Source organism: Mirounga leonina, unplaced genomic scaffold (genome assembly GCF_011800145.1).
Source record: "Mirounga leonina isolate KUSES-001 unplaced genomic scaffold, KU_Mleo_1.0 Mir_153, whole genome shotgun sequence".
NCBI lineage: Eukaryota > Metazoa > Chordata > Mammalia > Carnivora > Phocidae > Mirounga > Mirounga leonina.
In genome coordinates, this window is record NW_023270387.1 from 31,683,939 (window position 1) to 31,695,970 (window position 12,032).

At 35.9% G+C, this 12,032-nt stretch overlaps 1 protein-coding gene across 1 annotated transcript in view; it reads right to left on the reverse strand.

Moving 5' to 3' along the window:
• The window catches only part of CNTN5 (contactin 5), a 603,313-nt gene that overhangs the window by 119,877 nt on the left and 471,404 nt on the right, over positions 1 to 12,032 (reverse strand). The window lies entirely within an intron of this gene.

Here is a 12,032-nt window from a genome sequence, read left to right on the forward strand (position 1 = left end):
CCTACACATTAGAATGACGGGTACAGACTTTCATTACTTAAACTTGGCTTTCATTTACTCTATCAGGAAAGACAGATGTGTGTGTGTGTGTGTGTGTGTGTGTGTGAACATCCAAAGATCTGGAATTCACAACTCATAAGGTATTTCTTCAGATAACAACATAGCAAAACTCCAATACACTCTTCAGTTTTCATGTTGCAATAAAAAAATTGGCTGGAATGAGTGTAGATGCATATAGCTTGAAACGATATTTTCAAAGAACTCAACACTTCTCTATAACAGTAGTTGAGTATATGAAAGGATGTTTAATGCAAGCCAAAGAGAAGCACTTCAGATTAGAGATCTTTTATTTTTTGATGGAATAGGTGAATTACCTTAAAAAAAAAGTGTATTTGTCCTTAGAGGGCAGTATCCCAATAATTATTTGAGTTTAGTTGCTTGCCTTTATTTTGATATAGACTAATGGGTTATATAAAAACCATAAAAGTGAGAAGAATTTCTAGAAATTCTTTGGATTCTTTTTTCTTTCCTTAGGGTTCATTGAAAGTGTGTGAAGTCATTGGAAGTTTTTACCTGTCAAATTATGTGTATTTATTTAAATGAAATGCTTAACTGTATACTATGTTTTAAACCACTTTTTTCTGGTATTTCTTTTCTGTTTTTTTTTTCCTTTCTATTGGTCTTATGATAAGAACTTCTAAAGGTATTGAAGTTTTCTCATGAAATAATTGTTAAGACATAGTCTGGTTTAGTCATTTACAAGGGAATGCTTCATGGTAAGAATGCATTAAAATGTCATAACAATTATTTCAAAGAATGTGATATTTGTCCAGAGAATGTCCTACGCTGCTAATTTCCTTGGGATAAATTGGTACTCTTAAATTTCATTTTCTCATCTATACTGGACTAAGTGTTTACTTCTTTCAAATCTGAAAAGGAAATTTATACTTTAAAACTCTTTGATTTAATATGGGTATACAAAAGCAAATTATAAACATTATAAGCTATAATTCAGTTTCAAATCAACATAATTTAATACTTATAAATAAGCTTTGATATTTTTATCACTTTATGTAGTATGGGTCCATCTTAGGTGTGAAAATTTCTTTTTCCCCTTGGATTTCAAAGAAGCTCTCCTAATAGGGTACTCAAATTAATCAGGAATCAATACATACACTCTGAACCCAGAATGGGGCCTATGTCTAATGGAAAAGCCAAGGATAGGTCCAGAAAATCATAAGGGACTTTTATTATTTCCAGAAATATGCTTATGGAAGACTGTGCTTGGTATTTTTTGTTTTGTTGTTTTTTTTATTTGCTTGTCTATTTTCTAATATCACAAACTGATTGGTGGTAGTTTAACAGTGGAAAAAGTAATGATTAAAAGTCATTTTCCAGGCTCACATTTTTGAAAAATTATTTTATAAAATCACATTCTTGTGATTAAATAATTGATTGTCTTATTTTCCAGAACCTTTTCTTCCCAAATTATTGATTTCTTTTTGTCCTGGATAAAAGTCCTCAAACCTTTGTCCTTTCTGTTGAATTATAGTAAAAGAAAAGCTTAATGAGATTAAGATGAGTCTTCACTGAAAATCACATAAAGATTTGAGGAATTCAGGAGGGTGAGGTATAGATTATCTTTCCTATGCTGTCTTTTACTTGTTTCCTGCAATTAATAGTGTGCAATACTTTATTAGCTGGCTGAAGCTCCATCACCATCTATCAGGAATAAAAAGTCTAGAGTTTATTGCATTTCTGTCAATGTCAAGACTATTTGAGGAGTTGAAATAGTCTCATTTTGGGCTCATCCCTTCTCTTTTGGATTATACCTACATTATATTTTTACAATTCTAGACAGGGAAGATTAAAAGTAAAATGAATGGATTGTGAACACTAAACCTAAATTACCCATTCAGTAGATTTACTGATCTTTCAAGAGAAGTAATGAGAAGAATTCATGGGGAACCCATTATACTTAATCTCAATCCACAGTATGCAGTTCCTGAGAGAGAACCTCCACAATTTAGTGCACTTTTAATGAAATGGTTACTTACAGCAGATGCTTGCTTTCTTAAGCTTAAACCTCATTTTCACTTTTTCTCTCTTAGGAGTTATTCTCTCTTTTCTTGTTTTGTTTGACACTTACTTTATATCCTGTCTTTTCTTTGCTGCTTTTTCTGGCTTTATGAATAAACTGTGTTACATGTTGTTTCAAATGAACTTCCCCACAACCAGTACTTAACATAATGCTCCAAGCATTGTGCACCTAGCATTGTGCATGCCACATAGCAGGAGCTCAATAAATATTTGTTGAATGGCTGAATAAATGAAGACTCTTTAAGAAAGAGGCTGTTACACTTGTTTTGGGCATAACATAATGCATAGACTAGTCAAATTGCCATATTGTACACCTGAAACTAATGTAACATTGTATATCAACTACACTTTAATTAAAAAAAAGAACAAAGAAAGAGGCTGTATGTTTACTCTCTGTGAGAGCAGCAACATGGCTAAATCATTTACATTTCTTGGTCACATAGTCTCACTAGAGCAGTTGCTAGATTATTGTAATTTTTATTTATGCTTTGAAATAATACAGGAACTGTCATCCTTCCACTCAAGTCCAAATCTTTATTGGCTTTCACTTTGACTAAATGTCCTCATCCCACATAAGACTGTTAGTTAAGACTTCTTAAAAATGGAAGCACATATAACTTTGCTGTTCAAAGTGTGTGCTGGCTCCTATTACCTTGTGGATTAAGTCCAATCTCCTCACTTCAACACAGAAGGCTCTTCAGAACATGATGCCACCTCCTATGACAGAATCCTGTGCTTCTACAGCTTTACTCTCACCTTTTCTCATCCATGGGACTACTTCCCATAATTCTGCCTGTTGTTCTGTTGCAGATGCTCTTTCTCCTTTCTTTGCTTGAGAAGATACTTTTAGACAGCTCGAAGGCCTTCTCCTTGGTAAAGTCTTTCTGGACTTTCTGGGCTAGACTTCATTAGCTCTGCCACTGTTTAGTTATGCTCATGTCTCTGAACTAGCACTTGATGTTCTTGGAAGTCACCCCCAAGGTCTACTATGGATAGTCCCAGAGCTGAGCTTGGTGCTAATGTAGCCAATGATCACTGGGTGAGCTGATGAATGCATGAAATGACTTGTTTCCTTCCTTCTCTGTGCCTGACATACCTCCTCATTCCCCTCATTTTTTTTCTTTCAAAGAAGTTAGGATGGGAAATAAGAAAAGATCATGGAAAAAGACAGTGGAAAAAAGGTACTTAAAGAGTATATACAGATTTTAGAAAGACACAGAATTGTGTGAATTCTTGCTCTACCACTTATTAAATTTTTAATTTGGGAAAATTACTCTACCATGCAAAACTTCTCTCACAGCTGCAATGTGATAATGCAAGTAAAGCCCATAGCAATATCTGGCACATAGTGAGGGTTTGATAAATGCTATCTGTTAATAGGGCACTATAATCACACTCTTAGCCAAGACAAATCTTTCTTTAATTGGTATTCACTCCTTTGACAAGTGTCTATCAATGTTTTCCATAGATATAGTAATTTTTCTGATAAGTACTTAGTTTTATTTTGTATATATATATAGGTATCCGCTCCTATAAGGAAACTACTGCACTCAGAATAAGAAAACCTGAATTCTAGCCTTAGTTTAGTGACTTCCTAACCTTGCAACTCTGGGAAAGTCACTTTATTGGGATAATAACTGCACTATCTCTTTCATGAGGGAAATCAAGTGAAACAAAGTACATACATACATGAACTACTGGGAAATTCTTCAAAAGTGTAAAATATTCTTTTTTTTTTTTTTTTTTTTTTTTGACAGAGAGAGAGACAACGAGAGAGGGAACACAGGCAGGGGGAGTGGGAGAGAGAGAAGCAGACTTCCCGCGGAGCAGGGAGCCCGATGCGGGGCTCGATCCCAGGACCCTGGGATCATGACCTGAGCTGAAGGCAGACGCTTAACGACTGAACCACCCAGGCGCCCCAAGTGTAAAATATTCTTAAAGCTTTTCTTTTTAAAGCAGGATTTAGCAGAATGCTGTGCACATACTAAGCACTCTGAGAATCTTTGCGGAATGAATCATCCAAACAACAAGATAGCTTAAATTGAGTATTCTTGTAAATAGGACTCATGCTGAATGACTCTGTGAGAAGCCTGCTGGGGATGGCTGTTTCTGTGCCCTCATTTAGGGTTTATTTAACTTTCTCAAGAGGCTCACATAGGGCATTTCCAGCATCCCCAGCCCCTAACAGACATACAAACCATTCTTCTCTACAAAGCAAAAGTAACATAGCATATAAATTCTGTGAGATGTGATTTTAAAAATTTTTTCTAACATAAAAAAACTAGGTATCAGCTATGAGACATGGATTATTAGATATGATTAATGTTATTGACATAAACTCTTGAATACTTAAAAGATTTCCCTGGTACAGTATTTTTTTTCCCCAGAGGATGATTTGTTTCAAGTACCCTACCATGATAAGGAAATAACATACATATACATTATTTTTCTGTTTTTTTTTTCCTTAGACCTTTATATAACAGGATTTACATTCATGATGGCATGGGTTTTAATATATTTTTAAAGAAAGCTGATATTAACTTGCATGCTTAAATAATTGGACATACTCTCTGAAATAGAAAAATTAATTGCTACTAGTGAAAAAATACTAGACAAAATACTATTTGACAAAAACATTTATGTCTATAATGATGAAATAGTAAATGCATGCAACAATTCATTGAAGACTAAAAATAGGTAACAACTGCTCCCATTACTAGGACTTTGGGTATTTAATTTCCAACACATATTCTAATAACGTACTTTTAAGTACTCAGAAAAATGCAGAAACAGCTTTACTTGATGACGTAGGTTAAAGAGGAACGAGTTGATAACTTTTTGATGAACTCAGAATAGCCAGATATCCAAACTGGATCACTTAATATTATAAGCACAAAGTCATGAATTCATGGGATCAGTCCACTATCTTGGTGAAAATGAAGATTAGACATTAGGAAGCAGCTCAAAGCAAGAATATACAGGAAAAGTTATAATTAAATTTTAGTATAACAAATTTAAAAATAAAAATGTTAAGTCGTACTTATTTCCTCAACTACAAAACTGGATATATGAAGAATAATGAATGAATGACAAAATGCCATGTGCATCACATTAGTGTTCCTCCTTTCCCAAGTAGATATATAGAACTAGAGAATGTAATATCTAACATGTCAGTCGATGTCAGACTTAGGTGGTATGTTTGTTCCCTAATTCTTAAAAAATGTCTCTGATCTGAATACATGTGCATTGACTCTCTTTTCCCTAGTGGTAGGTAATGGGCATTCCTTTATCTAAGATTAACATAAATGGGGCGCCTGGGTGGCTCAGTTGGTTGGTTAAGCGACTGCCGTCAGCTCAGGCCATGATCCTGGAGTGCCAGAATCAAGTCCCTCACTGGGCTCCCTGCTCAGCGGGGAGTCTGCTTCTCCCTTTGACCCTCCCCCCTTCATGCTCTCTCTCTCTTAAATAAATAAATAAATAAATAAATAAATCTTTAAAAAAAAAGATGAACATAAATGATCAAGATAAAAGGGCTCTGCTATAGATTGTATGTGTACCCCATTTCCCCACTCCCAATTCACATATTGAAATCTAATTCCCAATGTGATGTATTTGGAGGTGAGGTATTTGGGATGTATAGTATGAATGGGAGTAGTGCCTTTATATAAGAGACCCCCGAGAGTTCTCTTACCCCTTCTATCATGTGAAGACATAGTAAAAGATGGTCATCTGTCACCAGACACTAAATTTGTCAGTGCCTCCAGAACTGTGAGAAATAAATTTCTGTTTTGTATAAACCACCCATTCTATGGTATTCTGTTACATCAGTCTTGATAGACTAAGACAAGCTCTAAATGCCTATAGTGTCATTTCTATACTAATCTAGTGCATCTAGGTTAAAATAGGCATGAAACAGACAAGGTCATATAGTTTATCAGTCTATACTTTCTTGAACTTACTTGTAATTCCTTCCTAACTGTTGCTAAAGTTTATCTTATATACCTGCTAAGATTATCTGATATATTCTCCTTTTATTGTTTGGTGCAATTATCACTAATTAATTCAACAGCTATTTATTTCTTGGGCTATGCTAAACTTTGGGTTATACATACATAGACTCTGTACTTGAATGTCTAATTTAATCCAGGTTTGATGGAAAAAACATAAGAAGAGAGTGTGGAGTAGCTTTCCTCATATCTGCAGCTAGGTTTGGAGTAAATGTGAATGAGAGAAATGGGTGTGTTAAGCAAAATACTCAGGATCCAAAGAAAGATATTTTCTCTTTCTGTGTGCTTCATATAGTTGTAACAATCATCCCATGAACACTGACTTCTTTTTTTTTTTTTAAGGTTTTATTTATTTATTTGAGAGAGAGAGAATGAGAGACAGAGAGCATGAGAGAGAGAAGGGTCAGAGGGAGAAGCAGACTCCCCTCCAAGCAGGGAGCCCGATGCGGGACTCGATCCTGGGACTCCAGGATCATGACCTGAGCCAAAGGCAGTCGCTTAACCAACTGAGCCACCCAGGCGCCCCCATGAACACTGACTTCTAAATTTAGGTTTCTAATAATAGCTTTCAAGCCACCTTCTTATATCCTCCATGTTATCCTCTGTCTGTCTCTCACCATTACCCATCTAACATGCCATTGCTAGATTCATCCTTCTTTAAAACTGATTTTATTTATAATTGCAAAATGTTCACTGGCTATCTTTACTTACTGCCTACAAGGTGACCTAACTTCTTAATGAGTACTTAAGGCTGGACTCAACCTACCTGTCCCTTACTATAGTGGAAAATATACTCTCTGCACCTTTCCTCAAGTGGTTCCTCAGCGACCTACCAAAGTCTCCAAATTCTGTCTCATATGTTAAGGGCTTGTTTAAATCTTATTTTTTTTATAAAGACTTAACTGACCACTAGGACTGGTTACATAATTTATGAGCCCCATTGTAATATGAAAATACAGGTCTCCTTGTCCAAAAATTATTAAGAATTTCAAAATGGTGTCAGTGGAGCACTACACCAAACACAAGACACTTCTCAGTGTGGGGTCCTGTGTTCTGAACCCTCCAAGCCACACTGATGTTGTCTGTGGTCTCCTGGAGCATATGTGCCTATTCTGGGCAATGGTGCTCTTTGGAATAAATATCAAGGAGTTGGCATACATCTCTTTGTAAACTGTAAAATGTCTATTTTTTCTCTACTTTAATGTTTGTATCTTTCTTTTTTAAAGTAAACTCTAGGGATGCCTGAGTGGCTCAATTGGTTGAGCGTTTGGCTTGAGTCATGATCTCAGGGTCATGAGATTGAGCCCCACATGGGGCTCTGTACTGAGTGTGGAGTCTGCTTGGGATTCTCCCTCTCCCCCATCTCCCCTCTCTCATTCTCTCTTTCTCTCAAATACATAAATAAATAAATAAATAAATAAAAAATAAATAAAATTGAAAAAAAAAATAGTAAACTCTACTCCCTAATGTGGGGCTCAAACTTACAACCCTGAGAACAAGAGTTGCATGCTCTACCTTCTAAGCTACCCAGCTATCCCTGTATTTTCTTTTCTATTCTATATTGACTTGGGCTTTTTCTCAATGCACGTTAGCATAAAAAAATAGAAATAGAAGATATTACATCTTCTAAAATTTTGTGTTAAAAATACAGTGATGTAAAAAGATAATAATCAAGATAGAGAATAAATTTTTCTTTAGAGTAAATTACACCATTATCTAGTAATGGAATAATCTTAACTATCTTTCACTGAGCTTATGCTTCTTAAATTATTTCTCATTGACGTTACATACAGATGATAGAACTAGTCAGGAAAAATTTTGTTCATTCATGCATTAATATGTGCTTTGTAAACAGTTAGCAATGGCATAACCACTAAGAAATCTCCAGAATAATAAAACTTTATAACAGCTACATATTTTATTTTATGAGAGCTCATGGCACATGCACCATTATAAAATTATTCATTCACTCACTTATCATTTGTTAGAGTATCTATTTTGTCTAAATGGGAAATTGCAAATACTTGGCACCTTTGAAATTACACCCTTCTTTACTCATAGTTAATATGCCTGAGCTTTGACCCAACCTATTCATTCTACTCAACACAGAGCTTCAGTTGACTGGAGTTGTTACAAGAGATAAAATCCATCATATCTGAGCTGCACAGGCTGTAAGATAAGAGATCAATTATACCTTTGAGAAACTCACAATGCAATATTAGCAGTAGACAACTAGCTATAATACAATGTGATATGTTGAAGTAGTAAATAGTATTAAAAAAAATCATTGCAGAGTGTCTGGGTGGCTAAGTCAGTTGAACATCTGACTCTTGATTTTGGCCTAACTCATGATCTCAGGGTCGTGGAATCAAGCCCCTCATCAGGTTCCACACTCAGCACAGATTCTGCTTGTCCCTCTCCCTCTGCTGTTCCCCCTGCTCTCGCTCTCTCTCTATCAAATAAATAAATAAAATCTTTTTAAAAAAAAATCGCTGCATAATATATCGATTTTAGTGTGGAAAGACAGAACAAATCATCGGTTAACCAATTCCTACAGCAGTTGAGAAAACTGAGGGCTAAAAGGTGTAGGTGACTTGTTCAAGGGCGAGTTAAGTGAGGAGATAGAGAAGAGCCTTGGGCACCTGACTCTTATCAAGTGTTCTTTTATTCTACTATTCTGCCTGTAAAACTAATCCTTATTCTGCAAAATTTGGCAAGTGTGTCAAAATAAAATGGTTTCATGGTATAGTAACAACTATGAAATTATTAGGAATTAGTTTTCTAAATAAACCACAGAATTATTCTGAGAGCGCATTCTTTTATGACTGTCTTTCATCTACCATATCTAGATATGAAATGCAATATCTCCCTTTGAAATATCAGAATCACCTTTCTGATAATATACATGACCCATCAACCTCATTTGTTCATGGCATTATTCACCTTTTCTGTGATCATTAATCCAGAATCAAGAGAATCTTCTATAGGTGACCCACAAATGATTAAAAAAAAAAAAGCCATTGGCAGTTTATGGTGACACGTCTTTAGTTGAAGGAGAATTGACCAAACTTGACTTCCTAACCTAAGTGCATAATTTAGATGGGTCAGTATTTTACTGATACATCAATGTTTCTGTTCTCTTTTTTCTAGTCTCATTCTCAATTTATCCTTTAAGGTCAACACTATTTTGTTACACTATCATATACAGGTTTCCAGAATAAACTGAATTTTATTCTGCTACTGATTTTACTTTGCAGCATAGTCAATATCTCCGTGCAAGTCTAGTCCCATACTGGCTATGGGAAGAGTGATCAGACAACTGTCTGTGAGATTTCTATTTCTTCCCTGAAATTAGCAAAGCCCAAGCATACAGAATATAGTAGCTCTCATCTCACTCATCAGTTAGGACTAGTATTGATCTGGTACTGTTATGAAGTCCTAAAGTGTCAGACATAAGGTAGACCACTCTGTGTTTCATTGATTTTCACACAGAACTTTAAGAATGAGTCTGGAATGAGGTCACTTTGTTTGCCTGTCTTTGTTTTACTTGGGTCACTTAGATTCAAGCAATTTATCATCCTGGGTCTCTGGCATGTTGGGGGAGGCCAGGGAGATTAATACTGAGTCTAGAAGACTAAACCAGAAGAGATCTACCTGCTCTAATCTACTGCTTCTGTTTCTCTCTTCTCCCTGTCATTGGTTAATGACACATTTGTTTTTGATCTTAACTATTACTCCTTCTGGGGCATGGATTCTACCCCTGCCTTTTGATCCCCAACCTCTCTGTACAGTAAAATATCTGCCAATAATTGGAATGGAGCTTTAATGCTCTATTATGAATTAAATTTAGTATCCTGAGATTCTCTTCACTTCTGCCCTGCTAGTGTTTCTTCTTTCCCGTTAGTTATCCCTTTTCCCTTTCAGCAAGACATTGCACTAAGACGTATTTAAAATTTTCACCGAGTCAGTGGTGAGACCTATTCTATTTTATTATGGCTAACCATAATACTATACTGTAGCAAATCTCTCACAATCTGTTTTATACTACATTGGTTTCTGTGCTTTATGGTGACACCTTTTGCATGTAATGTTGCTCAAAGAACTTATTAGGCCTAGGACTTAGCTTCTTGTTTACTGTGGTAGACTAAAGATGTTCACATAGATTTTTGTACTTGTTCTCTTGAGAGGTGAAGTCTAATTTCAGCCTGAATCTGGACTGGTCTCAGTGACTTTTTTATTAATAGAATATGGCAGAAATGATATCTTGGAAATTCTGTGGCTATATCATAAGAAGACTTGCAACTTCTGCCTAGGCCCCCTGGAACATTTTTTTTTCTGGGGAAAGCCAGCTGTCATTTAAAAAGTCGGACTCTCCTGATGCTGTCATCCTATAAAAAAGGCTAAGCTATTTATGTGGAGAGACTTCATGAAGAAAGAGAGAAGTCCAGAGATTCCAAGTTTTAACCATTCTAGCCCAGCCACCTGACTTGTGAGCAAAAAAAAATCATCTTGGGCATTCTAGCCCTGGCATAACTGGGAATCCACCTAACAGCCAGAATGGAGGCTTAAGACACATAGTACTTACTGACCTATGCAGGCCATCTCCAGCCACTTGGCTACCCCAGCTGAAGGCTCAGCCATTGTGGAACAGATTCAAGCCATCCTTGGGTTTCAGGCCATCCTTGCTGTTAAATAACAGCAAATGCCTGATATCCTGACCCACAAAATTGTGAGGAGCACAAAATAGTTGTCATTTTGTAACACTAAGTTTTGGAGTGCCTTCTTGTACGGCAATGAATAACCATAAAATAATTTGGTACCTAGAAGTGGGTACTGCTGTAACTCAAGTCTAAACATGTGGCATTGGCTTTGGGGTTATTTTCAGAGGCCATGAGGACAGTATTAATGATAGCTGGAAGGATCTCAAGGAGACTATTGATAAAGACTTGACAAACAGTGAAGAAACTGTTATAGGATACTGAAGAAAAGATGAAACTTCATGCAGTGCTGGAAAAGTTTAGCAACATAGTCACCGGAGATAATGTGAACAACACATTATTCACAGTGAGCAAACTTTGAATTTGCTTGAGGGGATATTTTCAGGAAGAAAATTAAAAGTACCAACATGTTTCTTTTAGCTATATAAAAAATGAGCTGAAAAGAAAGAATCACCCATTTCTGAAGCAGAATACTGAAGAAATCTGAAGAAGCCAGGACTCTAGATTCAAAAACCAAACTACTTCTCATCTTCAGTCTCACCCAATGGTAAAGGACTAGCAAAGTAAGAAATGGCCTTGGCAAACATCAATCCAGGGTGCTACAAATAAAGTATGTCCTCAGGTAAAGATCCCAAGTGTGTGGGTATAAGACCCTTTGTTTATACCAGAATATTTTCCCACAATGTCCAGACCCCCAGTTCAAGACAGGGAAGAACCCAAAGAAACTTAATGGAGGCTGGGAAAACACTGAGGAGATTGTAATTAGAGGCTGGAACAAAAGTACCTGAGTTATGAACTGGCAGAAAAATTAGCAAAACACTTGCCTGTGGTAATATGGAATATACAAAAAGGTTCCTAATGAAATTATGGATCAAATTAAGGACATTTATAGAGAAAATGAGTATTGAAAGTGTCGACTGACTGGCTAGTTATCTGCGGAATGTATAAGAGAAGTGACTTGATTAAAAAAAAAAAAGACTATCCTCAGGGAGAAGTTAGAGGAAGTATTTCCAACCTAGAACTTTCTGGGTTGAAAGACAAACTTATTTCTCATTTCATCTTCTTGAGCTATAAATGGGCTGAAAAAAGAAAAGGCCTTTGTATCCACTGAGTAAATATCACCGTAAAGGCATTTTTAACTATATTTTGATCTTGTGAGTATCAACCATAGTTGGAATTCATTCTTATAAATAAAGATGATAAATAA